Consider the following 14,826-nt stretch of genomic DNA (forward strand, 5'->3'; position numbering starts at 1 on the left):
ACTTGTTTCTAATTTGAAATGCCCATTTTTGTGGGGCCAGAAAGGTGCGTCTTTAAAAGGCGATTTCTACGATACCCCACTTTTGCGCGTCGGACCGCGACTTTTTCCGGAAACGCTGAAAAACCGCAATTTTCAGGAGAAACGAGACGTACATCCTCCCCCTCTGCCGCCCACCCACCCAACTGACAGCCAGCCAGCAGACAAGCACAGAGAGTTCCGTGGGTCTGTCTGTGATGTCATAAAGGGCCTGCTGATCAATGGCCAGCTCTCTGATTGGCTGCTGTGTTTGATTGACAGATTGAATCTGGCAGCTGATTGGCTGTCTACCCTAAAGTGCATTACACACCCCTGATGGTACCACTGGCTAAGACTCCACCTCAGCTCATTGATTAATTATAAATTTAGAACAAATGATGGATGAAAGCAGGCAGGCCGGCCATTTTTTTCACGCTCATTGGACTTGTTTAATGCAATGCACCTTTGTATATTCACATGCATTCGCTTCATGCTGTAACCACTGTGCATAAAAATTTGGAAACATGGCATACAGTGTATCATTTGCTGTCTAAGTCATGTTTCCCATATTTTCCATTGCAAGATACAAGCCGGTTTGAGTGTTTGGGGCACATTTTAGCTAAAATCATCCTACGGGGCCTAACTGCTTATGCCAAAGCCTGCCTATTTTGAATGGCGTAGTGGTCAATGCAACCTCCAAAAAAATCAGGACTTACTACCCCAATAACCTGCTAACTCACCCCTGAAATACTTACTTATTCACACTATTTTGTTCATTTGACTTGTTTCTAATTTGAAATGCCCATTTTTGTGGGGCCAGAAAGGTGCGTCTTTAAAAGGCGATTTCTACGATACCCCACTTTTGCGCGTCGGACCGCGACTTTTTCCGGAAACGCCGAAAAACCGCAATTTTCAGGAGAAACGAGACGTACATCCTCCCCCTCTGCCGCCCACCCACCCAACTGACAGCCAGCCAGCAGACAAGCACAGAGAGTTCCGTGGGTCTGTCTGTGATGTCATAAAGGGCCTGCTGATCAATGGCCAGCTCTCTGATTGGCTGCTGTGTTTGATTGACAGATTGAATCTGGCAGCTGATTGGCTGTCTACCCTAAAGTGCATTACACACCCCTGATGGTACCACTGGCTAAGACTCCACCTCAGCTCATTGATTAATTATAAATTTAGAACAAATGATGGATGAAAGCAGGCAGGCCGGCCATTTTTTTCACGCTCATTGGACTTGTTTAATGCAATGCACCTTTGTATATTCACATGCATTCGCTTCATGCTGTAACCACTGTGCATAAAAATTTGGAAACATGGCATACAGTGTATCATTTGCTGTCTAAGTCATGTTTCCCATATTTTCCATTGCAAGATACAAGCCGGTTTGAGTGTTTGGGGCACATTTTAGCTAAAATCATCCTACGGGGCCTAACTGCTTATGCCAAAGCCTGCCTATTTTGAATGGCGTAGTGGTCAATGCAACCTCCAAAAAAATCAGGACTTACTACCCCAATAACCTGCTAACTCACCCCTGAAATACTTACTTATTCACACTATTTTGTTCATTTGACTTGTTTCTAATTTGAAATGCCCATTTTTGTGGGGCCAGAAAGGTGCGTCTTTAAAAGGCGATTTCTACGATACCCCACTTTTGCGCGTCGGACCGCGACTTTTTCCGGAAACGCCGAAAAACCGCAATTTTCAGGAGAAACGAGACGTACATCCTCCCCCTCTGCCGCCCACCCACCCAACTGACAGCCAGCCAGCAGACAAGCACAGAGAGTTCCGTGGGTCTGTCTGTGATGTCATAAAGGGCCTGCTGATCAATGGCCAGCTCTCTGATTGGCTGCTGTGTTTGATTGACAGATTGAATCTGGCAGCTGATTGGCTGTCTACCCTAAAGTGCATTACACACCCCTGATGGTACCACTGGCTAAGACTCCACCTCAGCTCATTGATTAATTATAAATTTAGAACAAATGATGGATGAAAGCAGGCAGGCCGGCCATTTTTTTCACGCTCATTGGACTTGTTTAATGCAATGCACCTTTGTATATTCACATGCATTCGCTTCATGCTGTAACCACTGTGCATAAAAATTTGGAAACATGGCATACAGTGTATCATTTGCTGTCTAAGTCATGTTTCCCATATTTTCCATTGCAAGATACAAGCCGGTTTGAGTGTTTGGGGCACATTTTAGCTAAAATCATCCTACGGGGCCTAACTGCTTATGCCAAAGCCTGCCTATTTTGAATGGCGTAGTGGTCAATGCAACCTCCAAAAAAATCAGGACTTACTACCCCAATAACCTGCTAACTCACCCCTGAAATACTTACTTATTCACACTATTTTGTTCATTTGACTTGTTTCTAATTTGAAATGCCCATTTTTGTGGGGCCAGAAAGGTGCGTCTTTAAAAGGCGATTTCTACGATACCCCACTTTTGCGCGTCGGACCGCGACTTTTTCCGGAATCGCCGAAAAACCGCAATTTTCAGGAGAAACGAGACGTACATCCTCCCCCTCTGCCGCCCACCCACCCAACTGACAGCCAGCCAGCAGACAAGCACAGAGAGTTCCGTGGGTCTGTCTGTGATGTCATAAAGGGCCTGCTGATCAATGGCCAGCTCTCTGATTGGCTGCTGTGTTTGATTGACAGATTGAATCTGGCAGCTGATTGGCTGTCTACCCTAAAGTGCATTACACACCCCTGATGGTACCACTGGCTAAGACTCCACCTCAGCTCATTGATTAATTATAAATTTAGAACAAATGATGGATGAAAGCAGGCAGGCCGGCCATTTTTTTCACGCTCATTGGACTTGTTTAATGCAATGCACCTGTGTATATTCACATGTATTCCCTTCATGCTGTAACCACTGTGCATAAAAATTTGGAAACATGGCATACAGTGTATCATTTGCTGTCTAAGTCATGTTTCCCATATTTTCCATTGCAAGATACAAGCCGGTTTGAGTGTTTGGGGCACATTTTAGCTAAAATCATCCTACGGGGCCTAAATGCTTATGCTAAAGCCTGCCTATTTTGAATGGCGTAGTGGTCACTGCAACCTCCAAAAAAATCAGGACTTACTACCCCAATAACCTGCTAACTCACCCCTGAAATACTTACTTATTCACACTATTTTGTTCATTTGACTTGTTTCTAATTTGAAATGCCCATTTTTGTGGGGCCAGAAAGGTGCGTCTTTAAAAGGCGATTTCTACGATACCCCACTTTTGCGCGTCGGACCGCGACTTTTTCCGGAAACGCTGAAAAACCGCAATTTTCAGGAGAAACGAGACGTACATCCTCCCCCTCTGCCGCCCACCCACCCAACTGACAGCCAGCCAGCAGACAAGCACAGAGAGTTCCGTGGGTCTGTCTGTGATGTCATAAAGGGCCTGCTGATCAATGGCCAGCTCTCTGATTGGCTGCTGTGTTTGATTGACAGATTGAATCTGGCAGCTGATTGGCTGTCTACCCTAAAGTGCATTACACACCCCTGATGGTACCACTGGCTAAGACTCCACCTCAGCTCATTGATTAATTATAAATTTAGAACAAATGATGGATGAAAGCAGGCAGGCCGGCCATTTTTTTCACGCTCATTGGACTTGTTTAATGCAATGCACCTGTGTATATTCACATGCATTCGCTTCATGCTGTAACCACTGTGCATAAAAATTTGGAAACATGGCATACAGTGTATCATTTGCTGTCTAAGTCATGTTTCCCATATTTTCCATTGCAAGATACAAGCCGGTTTGAGTGTTTGGGGCACATTTTAGCTAAAATCATCCTACGGGGCCTAACTGCTTATGCCAAAGCCTGCCTATTTTGAATGGCGTAGTGGTCAATGCAACCTCCAAAAAAATCAGGACTTACTACCCCAATAACCTGCTAACTCACCCCTGAAATACTTACTTATTCACACTATTTTGTTCATTTGACTTGTTTCTAATTTGAAATGCCCATTTTTGTGGGGCCAGAAAGGTGCGTCTTTAAAAGGCGATTTCTACAATACCCCACTTTTGCGCGTCGGACCGCGACTTTTTCCGGAAACGCCGAAAAACCGCAATTTTCAGGAGAAACGAGACGTACATCCTCCCCCTCTGCCGCCCACCCACCCAACTGACAGCCAGCCAGCAGACAAGCACAGAGAGTTCCGTGGGTCTGTCTGTGATGTCATAAAGGGCCTGCTGATCAATGGCCAGCTCTCTGATTGGCTGCTGTGTTTGATTGACAGATTGAATCTGGCAGCTGATTGGCTGTCTACCCTAAAGTGCATTACACACCCCTGATGGTACCACTGGCTAAGACTCCACCTCAGCTCATTGATTAATTATAAATTTAGAACAAATGATGGATGAAAGCAGGCAGGCCGGCCATTTTTTTCACGCTCATTGGACTTGTTTAATGCAATGCACCTGTGTATATTCACATGCATTCACTTCATGCTGTAACCACTGTGCATAAAAATTTGGAAACATGGCATACAGTGTATCATTTGCTGTCTAAGTCATGTTTCCCATATTTCCATTGCAAGATACAAGCCGGTTTGAGTGTTTGGGGCACATTTTAGCTAAAATCATCCTACGGGGCCTAAATGCTTATGCTAAAGCCTGCCTATTTTGAATGGCGTAGTGGTCACTGCAACCTCCAAAAAAATCAGGACTTACTACCCCAATAACCTGCTAACTCACCCCTGAAATACTTACTTATTCACACTATTTTGTTCATTTGACTTGTTTCTAATTTGAAATGCCCATTTTTGTGGGGCCAGAAAGGTGCGTCTTTAAAAGGCGATTTCTACGATACCCCACTTTTGCGCGTCGGACCGCGACTTTTTCCGGAAACGCTGAAAAACCGCAATTTTCAGGAGAAACGAGACGTACATCCTCCCCCTCTGCCGCCCACCCACCCAACTGACAGCCAGCCAGCAGACAAGCACAGAGAGTTCCGTGGGTCTGTCTGTGATGTCATAAAGGGCCTGCTGATCAATGGCCAGCTCTCTGATTGGCTGCTGTGTTTGATTGACAGATTGAATCTGGCAGCTGATTGGCTGTCTACCCTAAAGTGCATTACACACCCCTGATGGTACCACTGGCTAAGACTCCACCTCAGCTCATTGATTAATTATAAATTTAGAACAAATGATGGATGAAAGCAGGCAGGCCGGCCATTTTTTTCACGCTCATTGGACTTGTTTAATGCAATGCACCTGTGTATATTCACATGCATTCACTTCATGCTGTAACCACTGTGCATAAAAATTTGGAAACATGGCATACAGTGTATCATTTGCTGTCTAAGTCATGTTTCCCATATTTTCCATTGCAAGATACAAGCCGGTTTGAGTGTTTGGGGCACATTTTAGCTAAAATCATCCTACGGGGCCTAACTGCTTATGCCAAAGCCTGCCTATTTTGAATGGCGTAGTGGTCAATGCAACCTCCAAAAAAATCAGGACTTACTACCCCAATAACCTGCTAACTCACCCCTGAAATACTTACTTATTCACACTATTTTGTTCATTTGACTTGTTTCTAATTTGAAATGCCCATTTTTGTGGAGCCAGAAAGGTGCGTCTTTAAAAGGCGATTTCTACGATACCCCACTTTTGCGCGTCGGACCGCGACTTTTTCCGGAAACGCTGAAAAACCGCAATTTTCAGGAGAAACGAGACGTACATCCTCCCCCTCTGCCGCCCACCCACCCAACTGACAGCCAGCCAGCAGACAAGCACAGAGAGTTCCGTGGGTCTGTCTGTGATGTCATAAAGGGCCTGCTGATCAATGGCCAGCTCTCTGATTGGCTGCTGTGTTTGATTGACAGATTGAATCTGGCAGCTGATTGGCTGTCTACCCTAAAGTGCATTACACACCCCTGATGGTACCACTGGCTAAGACTCCACCTCAGCTCATTGATTAATTATAAATTTAGAACAAATGATGGATGAAAGCAGGCAGGCCGGCCATTTTTTTCACGCTCATTGGACTTGTTTAATGCAATGCACCTTTGTATATTCACATGCATTCGCTTCATGCTGTAACCACTGTGCATAAAAATTTGGAAACATGGCATACAGTGTATCATTTGCTGTCTAAGTCATGTTTCCCATATTTTCCATTGCAAGATACAAGCCGGTTTGAGTGTTTGGGGCACATTTTAGCTAAAATCATCCTACGGGGCCTAACTGCTTATGCCAAAGCCTGCCTATTTTGAATGGCGTAGTGGTCAATGCAACCTCCAAAAAAATCAGGACTTACTACCCCAATAACCTGCTAACTCACCCCTGAAATACTTACTTATTCACACTATTTTGTTCATTTGACTTGTTTCTAATTTGAAATGCCCATTTTTGTGGGGCCAGAAAGGTGCGTCTTTAAAAGGCAATTTCTACGATACCCCACTTTTGCGCGTCGGACCGCGACTTTTTCCGGAAACGCCGAAAAACCGCAATTTTCAGGAGAAACGAGACGTACATCCTCCCCCTCTGCCGCCCACCCACCCAACTGACAGCCAGCCAGCAGACAAGCACAGAGAGTTCCGTGGGTCTGTCTGTGATGTCATAAAGGGCCTGCTGATCAATGGCCAGCTCTCTGATTGGCTGCTGTGTTTGATTGACAGATTGAATCTGGCAGCTGATTGGCTGTCTACCCTAAAGTGCATTACACACCCCTGATGGTACCACTGGCTAAGACTCCACCTCAGCTCATTGATTAATTATAAATTTAGAACAAATGATGGATGAAAGCAGGCAGGCCGGCCATTTTTTTCACGCTCATTGGACTTGTTTAATGCAATGCACCTTTGTATATTCACATGCATTCGCTTCATGCTGTAACCACTGTGCATAAAAATTTGGAAACATGGCATACAGTGTATCACTTGCTGTTTAAGTCATGTTTCCCATATTTTCCATTGCAAGATACAAGCCGGTTTGAGTGTTTGGGGCACATTTTAGCTAAAATCATCCTACGGGGCCTAACTGCTTATGCCAAAGCCTGCCTATTTTGAATGGCGTAGTGGTCAATGCAACCTCCAAAAAAATCAGGACTTACTACCCCAATAACCTGCTAACTCACCCCTGAAATACTTACTTATTCACACTATTTTGTTCATTTGACTTGTTTCTAATTTGAAATGCCCATTTTTGTGGGGCCAGAAAGGTGCGTCTTTAAAAGGCGATTTCTACGATACCCCACTTTTGCGCGTCGGACCGCGACTTTTTCCGGAAACGCTGAAAAACCGCAATTTTCAGGAGAAACGAGACGTACATCCTCCCCCTCTGTCGCCCACCCACCCAACTGACAGCCAGCCAGCAGACAAGCACAGAGAGTTCCGTGGGTCTGTCTGTGATGTCATAAAGGGCCTGCTGATCAATGGCCAGCTCTCTGATTGGCTGCTGTGTTTGATTGACAGATTGAATCTGGCAGCTGATTGGCTGTCTACCCTAAAGTGCATTACACACCCCTGATGGTACCACTGGCTAAGACTCCACCTCAGCTCATTGATTAATTATAAATTTAGAACAAATGATGGATGAAAGCAGGCAGGCCGGCCATTTTTTTCACGCTCATTGGACTTGTTTAATGCAATGCACCTTTGTATATTCACATGCATTCGCTTCATGCTGTAACCACTGTGCATAAAAATTTGGAAACATGGCATACAGTGTATCATTTGCTGTCTAAGTCATGTTTCCCATATTTTCCATTGCAAGATACAAGCCGGTTTGAGTGTTTGGGGCACATTTTAGCTAAAATCATCCTACGGGGCCTAACTGCTTATGCCAAAGCCTGCCTATTTTGAATGGCGTAGTGGTCAATGCAACCTCCAAAAAAATCAGGACTTACTACCCCAATAACCTGCTAACTCACCCCTGAAATACTTACTTATTCACACTATTTTGTTCATTTGACTTGTTTCTAATTTGAAATGCCCATTTTTGTGGGGCCAGAAAGGTGCGTCTATAAAAGGCGATTTCTACGATACCCCACTTTTGCGCGTCGGATTGTGACTTTTTCTGGAAACGCCGAAAAACCGCAATTTTCAGGAGAAACGAGACGTACATCCTCCCCCTCTGCCGCCCACCCACCCAACTGACAGCCAGCCAGCAGACAAGCACAGAGAGTTCCGTGGGTCTGTCTGTGATGTCATAAAGGGCCTGCTGATCAATGGCCAGCTCTCTGATTGGCTGCTGTGTTTGATTGACAGATTGAATCTGGCAGCTGATTGGCTGTCTACCCTAAAGTGCATTACACACCCCTGATGGTACCACTGGCTAAGACTCCACCTCAGCTCATTGATTAATTATAAATTTAGAACAAATGATGGATGAAAGCAGGCAGGCCGGCCATTTTTTTCACGCTCATTGGACTTGTTTAATGCAATGCACCTTTGTATATTCACATGCATTCGCTTCATGCTGTAACCACTGTGCATAAAAATTTGGAAACATGGCATACAGTGTATCATTTGCTGTCTAAGTCATGTTTCCCATATTTTCCATTGCAAGATACAAGCCGGTTTGAGTGTTTGGGGCACATTTTAGCTAAAATCATCCTACGGGGCCTAACTGCTTATGCCAAAGCCTGCCTATTTTGAATGGCGTAGTGGTCAATGCAACCTCCAAAAAAATCAGGACTTACTACCCCAATAACCTGCTAACTCACCCCTGAAATACTTACTTATTCACACTATTTTGTTCATTTGACTTGTTTCTAATTTGAAATGCCCATTTTTGTGGGGCCAGAAAGGTGCGTCTATAAAAGGCGATTTCTACGATACCCCACTTTTGCGCGTCGGATTGTGACTTTTTCTGGAAACGCCGAAAAACCGCAATTTTCAGGAGAAACGAGACGTACATCCTCCCCCTCTGCCGCCCACCCACCCAACTGACAGCCAGCCAGCAGACAAGCACAGAGAGTTCCGTGGGTCTGTCTGTGATGTCATAAAGGGCCTGCTGATCAATGGCCAGCTCTCTGATTGGCTGCTGTGTTTGATTGACAGATTGAATCTGGCAGCTGATTGGCTGTCTACCCTAAAGTGCATTACACACCCCTGATGGTACCACTGGCTAAGACTCCACCTCAGCTCATTGATTAATTATAAATTTAGAACAAATGATGGATGAAAGCAGGCAGGCCGGCCATTTTTTTCACGCTCATTGGACTTGTTTAATGCAATGCACCTTTGTATATTCACATGCATTCGCTTCATGCTGTAACCACTGTGCATAAAAATTTGGAAACATGGCATACAGTGTATCATTTGCTGTCTAAGTCATGTTTCCCATATTTTCCATTGCAAGATACAAGCCGGTTTGAGTGTTTGGGGAACATTTTAGCTAAAATCATCCTACGGGGCCTAACTGCTTATGCTAAAGCCTGCCTATTTTGAATGGCGTAGTGGTCACTGCAACCTCCAAAAAAATCAGGACTTACTACCCCAATAACCTGCTAACTCACCCCTGAAATACTTACTTATTCACACTATTTTGTTCATTTGACTTGTTTCTAATTTGAAATGCCCATTTTTGTGGGGCCAGAAAGGTGCGTCTTTAAAAGGCGATTTCTACGATACCCCACTTTTGCGCGTCGGACCGCGACTTTTTCCGGAAACGCTGAAAAACCGCAATTTTCAGGAGAAACGAGACGTACATCCTCCCCCTCTGCCGCCCACCCACCCAACTGACAGCCAGCCAGCAGACAAGCACAGAGAGTTCCGTGGGTCTGTCTGTGATGTCATAAAGGGCCTGCTGATCAATGTCCAGCTCTCTGATTGGCTGCTGTGTTTGATTGACAGATTGAATCTGGCAGCTGATTGGCTGTCTACCCTAAAGTGCATTACACACCCCTGATGGTACCACTGGCTAAGACTCCACCTCAGCTCATTGATTAATTATAAATTTAGAACAAATGATGGATGAAAGCAGGCAGGCCGGCCATTTTTTTCACGCTCATTGGACTTGTTTAATGCAATGCACCTGTGTATATTCACATGCATTCACTTCATGCTGTAACCACTGTGCATAAAAATTTGGAAACATGGCATACAGTGTATCATTTGCTGTCTAAGTCATGTTTCCCATATTTTCCATTGCAAGATACAAGCCGGTTTGAGTGTTTGGGGCACATTTTAGCTAAAATCATCCTACGGGGCCTAACTGCTTATGCTAAAGCCTGCCTATTTTGAATGGCGTAGTGGTCACTGCAACCTCCAAAAAAATCAGGACTTACTACCCCAATAACCTGCTAACTCACCCCTGAAATACTTACTTATTCACACTATTTTGTTCATTTGACTTGTTTCTAATTTGAAATGCCCATTTTTGTGGGGCCAGAAAGGTGCGTCTTTAAAAGGCGATTTCTACGATACCCCACTTTTGCGCGTCGGACCGCGACTTTTTCCGGAAACGCCGAAAAACCGCAATTTTCAGGAGAAACGAGACGTACATCCTCCCCCTCTGCCGCCCACCCACCCAACTGACAGCCAGCCAGCAGACAAGCACAGAGAGTTCCGTGGGTCTGTCTGTGATGTCATAAAGGGCCTGCTGATCAATGGCCAGCTCTCTGATTGGCTGCTGTGTTTGATTGACAGATTGAATCTGGCAGCTGATTGGCTGTCTACCCTAAAGTGCATTACACACCCCTGATGGTACCACTGGCTAAGACTCCACCTCAGCTCATTGATTAATTATAAATTTAGAACAAATGATGGATGAAAGCAGGCAGGCCGGCCATTTTTTTCACGCTCATTGGACTTGTTTAATGCAATGCACCTGTGTATATTCACATGCATTCACTTCATGCTGTAACCACTGTGCATAAAAATTTGGAAACATGGCATACAGTGTATCATTTGCTGTCTAAGTCATGTTTCCCATATTTTCCATTGCAAGATACAAGCCGGTTTGAGTGTTTGGGGCACATTTTAGCTAAAATCATCCTACGGGGCCTAACTGCTTATGCTAAAGCCTGCCTATTTTGAATGGCGTAGTGGTCACTGCAACCTCCAAAAAAATCAGGACTTACTACCCCAATAACCTGCTAACTCACCACTGAAATACTTACTTATTCACACTATTTTGTTCATTTGACTTGTTTCTAATTTGAAATGCCCATTTTTGTGGGGCCAGAAAGGTGCGTCTTTAAAAGGCGATTTCTACGATACCCCACTTTTGCGCGTCGGACCGCGACTTTTTCCGGAAACGCTGAAAAACCGCAATTTTCAGGAGAAACGAGACGTACATCCTCCCCCTCTGCCGCCCACCCACCCAACTGACAGCCAGCCAGCAGACAAGCACAGAGAGTTCCGTGGGTCTGTCTGTGATGTCATAAAGGGCCTGCTGATCAATGGCCAGCTCTCTGATTGGCTGCTGTGTTTGATTGACAGATTGAATCTGGCAGCTGATTGGCTGTCTACCCTAAAGTGCATTACACACCCCTGATGGTACCACTGGCTAAGACTCCACCTCAGCTCATTGATTAATTATAAATTTAGAACAAATGATGGATGAAAGCAGGCAGGCCGGCCATTTTTTTCACGCTCATTGGACTTGTTTAATGCAATGCACCTGTGTATATTCACATGCATTCACTTCATGCTGTAACCACTGTGCATAAAAATTTGGAAACATGGCATACAGTGTATCATTTGCTGTCTAAGTCATGTTTCCCATATTTTCCATTGCAAGATACAAGCCGGTTTGAGTGTTTGGGGCACATTTTAGCTAAAATCATCCTACGGGGCCTAAATGCTTATGCTAAAGCCTGCCTATTTTGAATGGCGTAGTGGTCACTGCAACCTCCAAAAAAATCAGGACTTACTACCCCAATAACCTGCTAACTCACCCCTGAAATACTTACTTATTCACACTATTTTGTTCATTTGACTTGTTTCTAATTTGAAATGCCCATTTTTGTGGGGCCAGAAAGGTGCGTCTTTAAAAGGCGATTTCTACGATACCCCACTTTTGCGCGTCGGACCGCGACTTTTTCCGGAAACGCTGAAAAACCGCAATTTTCAGGAGAAACGAGACATACATCCTCCCCCTCTGCCGCCCACCCACCCAACTGACAGCCAGCCAGCAGACAAGCACAGAGAGTTCCGTGGGTCTGTCTGTGATGTCATAAAGGGCCTGCTGATCAATGGCCAGCTCTCTGATTGGCTGCTGTGTTTGATTGACAGATTGAATCTGGCAGCTGATTGGCTGTCTACCCTAAAGTGCATTACACACCCCTGATGGTACCACTGGCTAAGACTCCACCTCAGCTCATTGATTAATTATAAATTTAGAACAAATGATGGATGAAAGCAGGCAGGCCGGCCATTTTTTTCACGCTCATTGGACTTGTTTAATGCAATGCACCTTTGTATATTCACATGCATTCGCTTCATGCTGTAACCACTGTGCATAAAAATTTGGAAACATGGCATACAGTGTATCATTTGCTGTCTAAGTCATGTTTCCCATATTTTCCATTGCAAGATACAAGCCGGTTTGAGTGTTTGGGGCACATTTTAGCTAAAATCATCCTACGGGGCCTAACTGCTTATGCCAAAGCCTGCCTATTTTGAATGGCGTAGTGGTCAATGCAACCTCCAAAAAAATCAGGACTTACTACCCCAATAACCTGCTAACTCACCCCTGAAATACTTACTTATTCACACTATTTTGTTCATTTGACTTGTTTCTAATTTGAAATGCCCATTTTTGTGGGGCCAGAAAGGTGCGTCTTTAAAAGGCGATTTCTACGATACCCCACTTTTGCGCGTCGGACCGCGACTTTTTCCGGAAACGCCGAAAAACCGCAATTTTCAGGAGAAACGAGACGTACATCCTCCCCCTCTGCCGCCCACCCACCCAACTGACAGCCAGCCAGCAGACAAGCACAGAGAGTTCCGTGGGTCTGTCTGTGATGTCATAAAGGGCCTGCTGATCAATGGCCAGCTCTCTGATTGGCTGCTGTGTTTGATTGACAGATTGAATCTGGCAGCTGATTGGCTGTCTACCCTAAAGTGCATTACACACCCCTGATGGTACCACTGGCTAAGACTCCACCTCAGCTCATTGATTAATTATAAATTTAGAACAAATGATGGATGAAAGCAGGCAGGCCGGCCATTTTTTTCACGCTCATTGGACTTGTTTAATGCAATGCACCTGTGTATATTCACATGCATTCACTTCATGCTGTAACCACTGTGCATAAAAATTTGGAAACATGGCATACAGTGTATCATTTGCTGTCTAAGTCATGTTTCCCATATTTTCCATTGCAAGATACAAGCCGGTTTGAGTGTTTGGGGCACATTTTAGCTAAAATCATCCTACGGGGCCTAAATGCTTATGCTAAAGCCTGCCTATTTTGAATGGCGTAGTGGTCACTGCAACCTCCAAAAAAATCAGGACTTACTACCCCAATAACCTGCTAACTCACCCCTGAAATACTTACTTATTCACACTATTTTGTTCATTTGACTTGTTTCTAATTTGAAATGCCCATTTTTGTGGGGCCAGAAAGGTGCGTCTTTAAAAGGCGATTTCTACGATACCCCACTTTTGCGCGTCGGACCGCGACTTTTTCCGGAAACGCTGAAAAACCGCAATTTTCAGGAGAAACGAGACGTACATCCTCCCCCTCTGCCGCCCACCCACCCAACTGACAGCCAGCCAGCAGACAAGCACAGAGAGTTCCGTGGGTCTGTCTGTGATGTCATAAAGGGCCTGCTGATCAATGGCCAGCTCTCTGATTGGCTGCTGTGTTTGATTGACAGATTGAATCTGGCAGCTGATTGGCTGTCTACCCTAAAGTGCATTACACACCCCTGATGGTACCACTGGCTAAGACTCCACCTCAGCTCATTGATTAATTATAAATTTAGAACAAATGATGGATGAAAGCAGGCAGGCCGGCCATTTTTTTTTCACGCTCATTGGACTTGTTTAATGCAATGCACTTTTGTATATTCACATGCATTCGCTTCATGCTGTAACCACTGTGCATAAAAATTTGGAAACATGGCATACAGTGTATCATTTGCTGTCTAAGTCATGTTTCCCATATTTTCCATTGCAAGATACAAGCCGGTTTGAGTGTTTGGGGCACATTTTAGCTAAAATCATCCTACGGGGCCTAACTGCTTATGCCAAAGCCTGCCTATTTTGAATGGCGTAGTGGTCAATGCAACCTCCAAAAAAATCAGGACTTACTACCCCAATAACCTGCTAACTCACCCCTGAAATACTTACTTATTCACACTATTTTGTTCATTTGACTTGTTTCTAATTTGAAATGCCCATTTTTGTGGGGCCAGAAAGGTGCGTCTTTAAAAGGCGATTTCTACGATACCCCACTTTTGCGCGTTGGACCGCGACTTTTTCCGGAAACGCCGAAAAACCGCAATTTTCAGGAGAAACGAGACGTTCATCCTCCCCCTCTGCCGCCCACCCACCCAACTGACAGCCAGCCAGCAGACAAGCACAGAGAGTTCCGTGGGTCTGTCTGTGATGTCATAAAGGGCCTGCTGATCAATGGCCAGCTCTCTGATTGGCTGCTGTGTTTGATTGACAGATTGAATCTGGCAGCTGATTGGCTGTCTACCCTAAAGTGCATTACACACCCCTGATGGTACCACTGGCTAAGACTCCACCTCAGCTCATTGATTAATTATAAATTTAGAACAAATGATGGATGAAAGCAGGCAGGCCGGCCATTTTTTTCACGCTCATTGGACTTGTTTAATGCAATGCACCTTTGTATATTCACATGCATTCGCTTCATGCTGTAAC

Source organism: Crinia signifera, chromosome 2, assembly GCF_055691185.1.
Source record: "Crinia signifera chromosome 2, ASM5569118v1, whole genome shotgun sequence".
NCBI lineage: Eukaryota > Metazoa > Chordata > Amphibia > Anura > Myobatrachidae > Crinia > Crinia signifera.